General features: G+C 42.9%; 1 non-coding gene across 1 annotated transcript; it reads right to left on the bottom strand.

Annotated features, from left to right (window-relative positions):
* Window positions 1-7,477: 7,477 nt before the first annotated feature.
* On the bottom strand, window positions 7,478-7,615 carry LOC119931134. Its single transcript, XR_005451993.1, has one exon. It is a non-coding gene; the product is annotated as a small nucleolar RNA SNORA7 (small nucleolar RNA).
* Between the last annotated feature and the right edge of the window lie 3,367 nt (window positions 7,616-10,982).

Here is a 10,982-nt window from a genome sequence, read left to right as displayed (position 1 = left end):
TTTCTCATATTTCCCATACATCCCTCTATTTAGTAGTAATTTTTCAAAAGTTTCCAATGTAATCTATAGAGATTGAGATACTGCTCTAGATCCAAATGCCAATGACCATAATCACCTCTAGAAATATGAGGTAGAGCATGGTCAGTTATGGCTATTAACATGTGACTTGCCTTTTCTCAGTTTTAAAGCAACTTTCCATTTGATCTTTTAATGAATGCAAATAGGATCATCTGAACACACCCCCCCACGATCAAATATATGTTTGGTCAATTTGTTATCCTTGGCCTTTGGAGATAATGCTTCTAGTAATATTACTTACTACCTATGTAGGCAGATGTGGCTGAAAAGACTAATGCAAAGTTTCATTCATCATCAATGGTAGTTACTGAGTGCTTTATTGAGCATTGTGCTAAATGCTTAGGAGAGAACATTACAACAGAGTTGGTAGACATGTTCCCTAATCCCAATAAGTTTACAGCCTAGAAATAGAGGCATATATTAATATAAATAGTTTATAATAACCACTAACCCACAAGGGCAACTCAGATCATTTATGGATGCCCACATCTGTAAAATGTAGACTATCATCATCATACAGACTCAATAAAAAAGACAGCAAATTAAAACATGAATCTTTACCTATTTGTTTTATTACTTTTATCTAATCTCACTTTTCTTTAGCTATTGTTTCATCAATTGAGAAGCAATGTGGCCCAGTAGGAAGATCATGGTCTTGGGAGTCAGATGACCTGGATTTTAATCCCAGTTCTGCCACTGGGATTAAATGTCATAATCATTACCAAGGGTGTTTATCGAGTGCTTACTGTGTAGAGACCACTGTTGTAAGCATCTGGGAAAGTGCAATACAACCGAGTTAGTAAACATGTTCCCTGCCCACAACAAACTTTAGAGTCTGCTGTGTGACTTTGGGAAAGACTATTAACTTCTCTGGGCCTCAGTTGCCTCATCTTCTAGACTGTGAGCCCACTGTTGGGTAGGGACCGACTCTATATGTTGCCAACTTGTACTTCCCAAGCGCTTAGTGCAGTGCTCTGCACACAATAAGCACTCAGTAAATACGATTGAATGAATAAATGAATCTGTACAATGTACAATCTGTACTATATACAGTTGCATATATTTTTAAATTGTTTTTGTTAAGTTCTTACTATGTGACAGGCACCCTGCTAAGTGCTGGGGTATATACAAGCTAATCTGGTTAGACACAGTCCATGCCCCACATGGGGCTCACAATATTAATCCCCATTTTACAGTTGAGGTAACTGAGGCATAGAGAAGTTAAATGTCTTGCCTAAAGTCACAAAGCAAAGGAGTGGCAGAGCTGGGATTAGAACCCTGGACGTTTTGATACCCAGGCCTGTGCTTTATGTACTAGGCTTCTCTATTTCTGTTCTATTTCCTGCAAGTGCCTAAAACAATATCCTGCCTATAATAAATGCTCCATAAATCCTCTTTATGACTTTGATGAAGCACATCAAATCACTTGAAACTACAATTTCATTTCTTTGCACTCATAAATTCATTTGCAACGCATCCTTTGGTTGTCACCTACACTTGTCTACAGTATTTCTTTCTGCTTGCAGTTCGGCTTGTTTTCCTCATGAGCAATGTACACTTTCCCCTTAAGTCAATCTACCACTTCCCTAATTCAGTCGTATTTACAGAGTGCTTACTGTGTGCAAAACACTGTATTAAGTGCTTATTATGCCTAATTATATACGTTGGTTCTCTCATCTGTCACCTCCCAGCTATGGGCACATATATTACATTGGTTGAAGTTGTTTTGTCTCTTACATTTGTCATATAATAATAATAATAATAATAATAATAATAATAATAGCATTTGTTAAGCACTTACTATGTGGAAAGCACTGTTCTAAGCACTGGGGGGGGGATACAAGGTGATCAGGTTGTCCCACGTGGGGCTCACAGCCTTAATCCCCATTTTACAGATGAGGTAACTGAGGCCCAGAGAAGTTGTGACTTGCCCAAAGTCACACAGCTGACAAGTGGTGGAGCCGGGATTAGAACCCATGACCTCTGGCTCCCAAGCCCGTGCTCTTTCCACTGAGCCATGCTGCTTCTTTCTAATACTACTTGGCTTGAGGCTGCACTGAAAAGTAGAAATAAGAACAAAAAAAACCCTTTGGGATCTTCTGGGTCCACGGGTATGCAGGTCAGCGTGGCTCAATGGAAAGAGCACGGGCTTTGGAGTCAGAAGCTCATGGGTTCAAATCCTGGCTCCACCAATTGTCAGCTGTGTGACACTGGGCAAGCCACTTCACTTCTCTGTGCCTCAGTTACCTCATCTGTAAAATGGGGATTAAGACTGTGAACCCCCCCGTGGGACAACCCGATCACCTTGTAACCTCCCCAGCACTTAGAACAGTGCTTTGCACATAGTAAGCACTTAATAAATGCCATTATTATTATTATTATTATTATTATTATTATTATTCAACACATTATACCAATGGTGTAACAATAATGTAGTTGGGGTTCCCAGATCACTAGAATTTGTTTATTCCTCAATAGATGGTTTCCTTGCATGGTAATAGATGGTTACCATGTTCTGTGTGATTAGGCCTTAGATTTGAAAGACTAAGATGCTTCCATTTGGAACTTTGAAAGCTGAGATGCGACATGATTTAAATTTAGAAAATTGTGAAGTGCATGGACAGCATGAACAAGTTCTTCTCATCAAATCCCACAACTCTAGAATGAGGGGGCAAGCATGGATGCTTGAAGGAAGTTTGTTCAAGTAATGGTATTGCTTTTGTTATTTTGTTCTTATCCTCATGTTAGCCATCTTTTTCTCAGAACTAAGTCTTCCGTGGCTAAATTTATTCATTCATTCATCCATTCATTCAATCATATTTATTGAGCACTTACTGTGTGCAAAATACTGTACTAAGCGCTTGGGAAATACAAGTCGGCAACATATGGAGATGGTCCTTACCCAACAATGGGCTCACAGTCTAGAGGGGGGAGACAGACAACAAAATAAAACATGTAGACAGGTGTCAAAATCATCAGAACAAATACAATTAAAGCTAAATGCACATCATTAACAAAATAAATAGAATAGTAAATATGTACAAGTAAAAATAAATAGAGTAATAAATCTGTACAAATATATACAGTGCTGTGGGCAGGGGAAGGAGGTAGGGCTGGGGGGATGGGGAGGAGGAGAGGAAAAAGGGGGCTCAGTCTGGGAAGACCTCTTGGAGGAGGTGAGCTCTAGGTAGGGCTTTGAAGGGAGGAAGAAAGCTAGCTTGGGGGATGTGTGGAGGGAGGGCATTCCAGGCCAGGGGAAGGATGTGGGCTGGGGGTCGATGGCGGGACAGGTGAGAATGAGGCACAATTAGGAGGTTGGCAGCAGAGGAGCAGAGGGTGTGGGCTGGGCTGTAGAAGGAGAGAAGGGAGGTGAGGTAGGAGGGGGTGAGGTGATGGACAGCCTTGAAGCTGAGAGTGAGGATTTTTTGCTTGATTCATAGATTGACAGGTAACCACTGGAGATTTTGAGGAAGGGAGTGACATGCCCAGAGTGTTTCCATACAAAGATAATCTGGGCAGCAGAGTGAAGTATAGACTGAATCAGGGAGAGACAGGAGGATGGAAGACCAGAGAGGAGGCTGATGCAGTAATCCGGTCGGGATAGGATGAGAGATTGAACCAGCAAGGTAGCGGTTTGGATGGAGAGGAAAGGGAGGATCTTGATGATGTTGTGGAGGTGAGACCGGCAGGTTTTGGCCATGGATTGGATGTGTGGAGTGAATGAGAGAACAGAGTTGAGGATGACACCAAGTTTGCGGGCTTGTAAGATGGGAAAGATGGTAGTGCTGTCTATAGTGATGGGAAAGTCAGGGAGAGGACAGGATTTGGGAGGGAAGATAAGGAGTTCAGTCTTGGACATATTGAGTTTTAGATGGCGGGAAGATGGCCAGATGGAGATGTCCTGAAGGTAGGAGGAGATGTGAGCCTGGAGGGAGGGAGAGAGAGCAGGGGCAGAGATGTAGATTTGGGTGTCATCAGCGTAGAGATGATAGTTGAAGCCATGGGAGCAAATGAGTTCACCAAGGGAGTGAGTGTAGGTAGAGAACTGAAGGGGACCAAGAACTGACCCTTGAGGAACCCCTACAGTTAGGGGATGGGAGGAGGAGCCCGCAAAGGAGACTGAGAATGAACGGCCAGAGAGATAAGAAGAGAACCAGGAGAGGACAGAGTCTGTGAAGCCAAGATTGGGTAGTGTGTTGAGGAGAAGGGGGTGGTCCACAGTGTTGAAGGCAGCTGAGAGGTCGAGGAGGATTAGGATAGAGTAGGAGCCATTGGATTTGGCAAAAGGAGGTCACTGGTGACCTTTAAGAGGGCAGTTTCGGTGGAGTGTAGAGGACGATTACAATTGATTCTATTCCAGGTTCTGATTGTAGGTGACTTCACCCTGCCACTTATTTCCACACGATGAAGTTGGTCCAGAAGTTAACACCTATAGTAGGTTCAAGTTTGTAAACCTAGAGAAAGTTGGGCAGCATAGTTCCTTACCTTATTTTGCGATTCCAATGCCTCTATCACATTAGCCCCTTTTTCTGCTTGTCTGCCTAATGATAAGTTGGTTTTCTCATTACCATTTTAAAATTTCCCACCTTTGAATGGTTCATTTAATGATATACTGTCAGATTTCAATGACAAATTTCTGTTCCATATGACCACTGAGACTTTAAGATTACATTTTAGGGTTTGCCTGGTGAGGAGACTACATGATTCTAGGCTGATTATTAATTTGCAGCCCAGGACAGATTCTGTGCAACAATTCCTTATTCAGTGCAAATTGTCTTGAATAATTTATAAATAACTGTCACAGAGATTATTGAGAGGCTCGTAAACTGCTAAAATAGATGGGCTTCCTAGAGGATTCCAGCCCCATGTGGGACAGGGACAGTGTCCAACCTGATAAACTTGCATCTACCCCAGCACTTAGGTCAGTCCATGACACATAGCGAATGCTTAAGAAATAACATAATAACAGTAATAATAATAATCCCATGTCTAGCCCACAGACAACTTGAAGATTTCTTGTGCATCTTTGGGTGCTGATGCACTAAATAAGTTGACTACAGTTTCCCTATCACCCTTGAGTCAAAGGTTGTTAGCAACATGCACTCTTAATACTTTTCAAAATTCTGCTGGAAACTGAGGCAGAAATCAGTTAATCAATAATATTTATTGAATATTTACTGTGTGCAGAGCACTGTACTAACTGCTTGGGAGAATACAGTTTAGCAGTGTTGGTAGACACACATCTTCGTACCTGAGCTCAGAACTGGTGTTCAAAGGTACTGTTAGTTCAGAATCACTTTTGTCCTATAAGAAAATTACCTAATTTACTAGCAATCTTCCAAGCTTTCCTTTAGCCCAGCCATGATTTATAGCCACTAATTATCAGAATGACTAGGTTCTAATCCCAGCCCAGCTACTTGTCTGCTGTGTGACCTTGGAAAAGTTACTTAATTTCTCTGTGCTCCAATAACCTCATCTGTAAAATGGGGATTAAGACTGTGAGCCCCATGTGGCACAGGGATTATGCCCAACCTGGTTAGCTTGTATCTACCCCAGTGCTTAGAACAGTGCTTGACACTTAATAAGTGCTTAATAAATACCATCAGTATTATTATTAGTCCTGTAAGTTGTGGAAGAGGTTATGGGAGGATTTCTTTATTTCTTTTTTTTTTTTTAACAAGTTGTTTGTGGTAAAACTAGCTGCTTGATTGTATGGCTATTTTTAGCACTGTTTTTCTAATTATTTAATTGCTTGTGACAATTTCTCTCTGCTCATCTCTCCCGTTGAATTGAAGGCTCCTCAAAGGTAGGATCTTACTTCTACTGTGTGTTCCTCTGTCAGTTGGTGCTCAGTAAATGCTGTTGCTGTTGAGGTTGAAAAAAGACACCTCTAGTGACCTCAGTTTACCGGGACCTTTGTGTCAATGGTGGCTTGTATAGATGATGTTAACTCTGACTCCCAAGCCCGCACTCTTTCCACTGAGCCACGCTGCTTTCCCTAGGGTTGTCATAAAGGACCTTCAGAAAAATCATGTCAATATCTGTCCATGACTTTCTTGTCATGTTTGGCCACCTAGTTGTCATAGATCTTTAACAATGAGCCTGTCAGGATGAGAATTTCAAGGAAGAGGGAGCCTTTCGGGTAGTAAAGGGTCCCTGCCTTTCTGGGATCCTAATGGGTTAGAGTGGGGCTGAAGGGTTTACTGTAGGAAGAAAACATGTCTATCAACTCTGTTATCTTGTATTCTCCCGTGCCCTTAGAACAGAGCCCTGCCCACAGGAGAAGAAGCGTGGCTTAGTGGAAAGAGCACGGGCTTGGGAGCAGAGGTCATGGGTTCTAATCCCACCTCTGCCACTTGTCAGCTGTGTGACTTTGGGCAAGTCACTTCACTTCTCTGTGCCTCAGGTACCTCCTCTGTAAAATGGGGATGAAGCCTTGTGAGATAACCTTGTATCTACCCCAACACTTAGAACAGTGTTTGGCACATAGTAAGCACTTAACAAATACCATCATCATCATCATCATAGTAAGCGTTCAGTAAATACCACTGATTGATTGATTAGGGGGCAGAGTAGGGAAAGCCCATGAGATAGTGGTCCGGAGGTTGATACTGCCACCTCATCTCTCTGGAAAGTATGAACCCTGGCAACTCAGGGAAACCCCACCTTAATTCTTCTTCTCCTCCTCCTTCTCCTCCTTTCCCTCTTCCTCCTCCTCCTCCTCGTCCTCCTCTTTCTCCCCCACCCTCCAGGATGAGGTGGTGTTATCAGATCTTTGGAATGCATTCACTGCATCTGGAGGGAAAACCTTGACCTTGTTGACAATAGCCTGTCTGGCATTCTGCTTTGGCAAAGGACTTAAGTCACCTAAACATCCTTTAAGTTACTGAGCAGCGGAACTGTTTCGTAGTGAATGAGATGCTATTTTTTTTGTAACCTGAATTAATTCCTAATGTTTCCCTCTGGTTCAGTAGACAGTTCTGGGCATCACTCACTGATGCTAGGACATTCATTGAAAAGCAGAGTGCCAGGGTGGAATGGGACGAGGGAGGACGAAGGGAGGAAGGCAAAGTGGTCAGCTGATCAGACTGCAGTGGCACAGGGCCTGAAACTCAGAGAGTAGAAATGTAGTTTTGTGAAACTTGCCCAAACACCTGTCTTCACCACCAAGAAGCTTACTTGTCTTATGCTGTCAAGTCATCTCCGACTCATAACAGCTCCATTGACGCGTCTCTCCCAGAACCCCCCACCTCCATCTGCAATCATTCTGAAGTGTAGCTATAGAACTTTCTTGGTAAAAATATGGAAATGGTTTACCATCACCTCCTTCCATGCAGTCAACGAATCTCTGCTCTTGACTCTCTACCATGCCTCTGCTGCCCAGCATAGGTGTGTTTTGACATGTAGCAGATTGCCTTGCGATCTCTAGCCACTTCCCGAGCTAGAAATGGAATAGGTATGCCTCTGCTTGACTCTTCCTCCCATAGCCAAGACTGGTAGAGTACTGAAAACTCTCCAGTTGCGATCCTGAGAGGGGGCCACTAAGGAGACTGCTGCTGTTTAGCTGTCCAGTGCAGTGGCATCCAGTAACTTTCCTCCAATTTTGGTGCTGATGATGAGCTATGTTTAAGACTCCATGACGCATGTTATCCAGGCCAGAGTAATTTCATTTCTGCAAAATTGGGATTAACAGTTCCATCACCCACAGCCTATGTCTTTAAGCAGGGAAAATTTTATTTTATTTCATCTGTAAGGGTGACTGTGGATTCCGTGAATGGAACCAGAATGTACGAGAAAAGGGTTTCTAGAGAATGTATCTTTTAAATCAGGCTGGGCATACAACTAACTAGGAGATGTTTCCAGATCTTTTTTCACTGATTTGCGCTCAAATCAGCTTGGGAGCACGGGCCTGGCAGCCAGAAGAACTGGGTCTTAATCCCACATTTGGCCCTTGCCTGCTGTGTGACTTTGGGCAACTCAGTTATCTTCTCTGTGACTCAGTTTTCTCAACTGCCAAATGGGATTCAATACCCTTTCTCCCTCTTACTTGACTGTGAGCCCCATGTGGGACAAGGACTGTATCCAGCCTGATTAACTTGAATCTGCCCCAGGGCTTAGAACAGCGCTTGACATATAGTGAGTGCTTAATAAACAACATTTAAAAAACTTACAAAACTGGACAATGCCAAAACCATAAAGTGAAAATTTCAGAATATTTGTTCTAAAAGTGGCTTTGATTTCAGTGTTCTCAGCCATACTAGCTGGCTTCCATAGTCTGGAGGGCTGGGAACTGAAGGCAAAGAAAGACTTGGGAAAAGGGATTTCCTAAAGGGTGCTAGCCCGGAGGGTTGATGAAAGAGAAAAGGAGGAGGGTTGAAAGACTGGGAAAAACACTCTAATGTAAAGCAGAGTCTTACCGTCTTCGACTTTTCAAGTGTTCTCTGAGTGTTCTCTGCTCTATTAGCTGGTTTCCATAGTCTAGAGGGCTGGGAACTGAAGGCAAAGAAAGACATGGGAAAAAGGATTTCCAAACGGGTGCTAGACCTGAAAAGAGCTAAGATGGTCGCTGAAAGAGGCAAGCAGAAGGGTTGAAAGACTGGGAAAAACACTGTAACGTGAATCAGAGTCTATGGTCTATGATTTTTTAGACTCTCCTTGGGCCTCTACCTCTTTTTGAGGCTCATGCTGAACACAGATCTCTATTCCCAAATCTTAGTGGTTGGTATCAGATACAGGGTGGGACCCCCTCCTACACTGAGAATCCGGGGTAGTCCCTGAAGGGGGTTGGAAAGGGAATACTTTCCTCTTCTCCCATTTCCTTTTGCATCACCCTGACTTGATCTCTTCATTCATCCCTTCTCCCAGCCCCACAGCACTTATGTGCATATCTGTAATTTATTCATTTATAATAATGTCTGTCTTTCCCTCTAGACTGTAAGTTCATTGTGGGCAGGGAATTCAGCTGTTTATTGTTGTCTTGTATTCTCCCAAGTGCTTAGGACAGTGCTCTGCATACAGTAAGCACTCAATAAATACGACCGAAAGAATGAATGAATGAATGAATTCAATCATATTTACTGAGCGCTTACTGTGTGCAGAGCACTGTACTAAGCGCTTGGCACTAAATGGGAGCAAAGGAAAAGAAGATGACAGCATCTGCCATTTCATTCCAGGCTATCTTCAAAAAACAACTAGGAAAGCCATGCCTTGGTCAGACCAATGATTCATCCAGCTCAGTGAAGTGTCCCTGACCGTGACACCAAAGAGTACTTTGGTTTCCCTCCCTGACATCCATTTTTGTGATTACAATGAGTTTTCTAACCTACCTTCTTTCCCTTAATAACCCTTCGTGGTTCTCTAATCCATGAATAATAATAATAATAATAATGGCATTTATTAAGCATTTACTATGTGCAAAGCACTGTTCTAAGTGTTGGGGAGGTAACAAGGTGATCAGGTTGTCCCACTGGGGGCTCACAGTCTTCATCCCCATTTTACAGATGAGGGAACTGAGGCACAGAGTAGTTAAGTGACTTGCCCAAAGTCACACAACTGACAATTGGCGGAGCCGGGATTTGAACCCATGACCTCTGACTCCAAAGCCCGGGCTCTTTTCCACTGAGCCACGCTGCATTTAAACATTTCTCAGGCTTTTAACATCCTTATCTGTACCCACCTGCATGGTCTGGTGGATAGAGCATGGGCTTAGGAGTCAAAAGAACCAGGGTTCTTTTCCTGGCTCTGCCACTTGTCTGCTGTTTGACCTTGGGCAAGTTACTTAACTTCTCTGGGCCTCAGTTCCCTCCTCTGTAAAATGGGGCTTAAGACTGTAAGCCCTATGTGGACAGGGACTGTGTCCTACCCTAATATCTTGTATCTACTCCAGTGCTTAGTACAGTATCTGACACATAGTAAGCATTTAACAAATTATTATTATTGTTATTATCTTTTCCTTTCAATCACCCTTACTTTCCTTTCTAAATTTCTTTACATTTCCCTCTAATAACCCATTACAGACCTATTGATATTTTCTCCCTGCACAGCTGCCTTTGGCAACAAATTCCATATGTTTCTAGCACATGCAGGGTAGGCCAAAATGAACTGGAAAAAGATGTCTTGGGAAAAATAACAGAGTGAAACAGATATACTTGACTGTTGTAGACAAAGCTAGAGCGAGCCAAAGTTAGCAATGAGTTTCAGAACCAATGTCAGAAACATAAGTGCTCTTCCCACTGACATCAATAAGAATTGCATTTCATCACCAAGGTAAAATGTGGCCCGAGAGGTGCATAAGTCAATGACTTCATCACTTGGCCCAGTGTTTAGTACCGACACCTGCGGTTCGGTCCTAGAAGGAGATGGAATTGGCATGCTGAAATACCAAGGAAACACTGCAAGCAGCAGAGAGGCTCTCTCCCAAGACCTACATGAAAATAAGACACTTGGCTTCAAAAAACCAGCCCAGAAAGCAAACCACTGAAAGATATAACGCTTACGTGGCTCAGTGGAAAGAGCCCGGGCTTTGGAGTCAGAGGTCACAGGTTCAAATCCCGGCTCCGCCAACTGTCAGCTGTGTGACTTTGGGCAAGTCACTTAACTTCTCTGTGCCTCAGTTCTCTCATCTGTAAAATGGGGATTAAGACTGTGAGCCCCAAGTGGGACAACCTGATCACCTTGTATCCCCCCAGTGCTTAAAACAGTGCTTTACACATAGTAAGTGCTTAACAAACGCCATCATTATTATTATTATTATTACTATGGGATGACCGTCCCTATCAAAAATCATTCCATAGTACCTATTAAGCACACGATAAAATAGTGATAATAATGGTGTTTGTTAAGCACTTGCTATGTGTCAAGCACTGTTCTAAGCCCTGGGGTAATTATAAGCTAATCAGGCTGGA

This window comes from Tachyglossus aculeatus, chromosome 7 (assembly GCF_015852505.1).
Source record: "Tachyglossus aculeatus isolate mTacAcu1 chromosome 7, mTacAcu1.pri, whole genome shotgun sequence".
Taxonomy (NCBI): Eukaryota; Metazoa; Chordata; class Mammalia; order Monotremata; family Tachyglossidae; genus Tachyglossus; species Tachyglossus aculeatus.
Note: the sequence above shows the minus strand (reverse complement) of the source record. Positions and strands in the feature narration are given on the sequence as shown.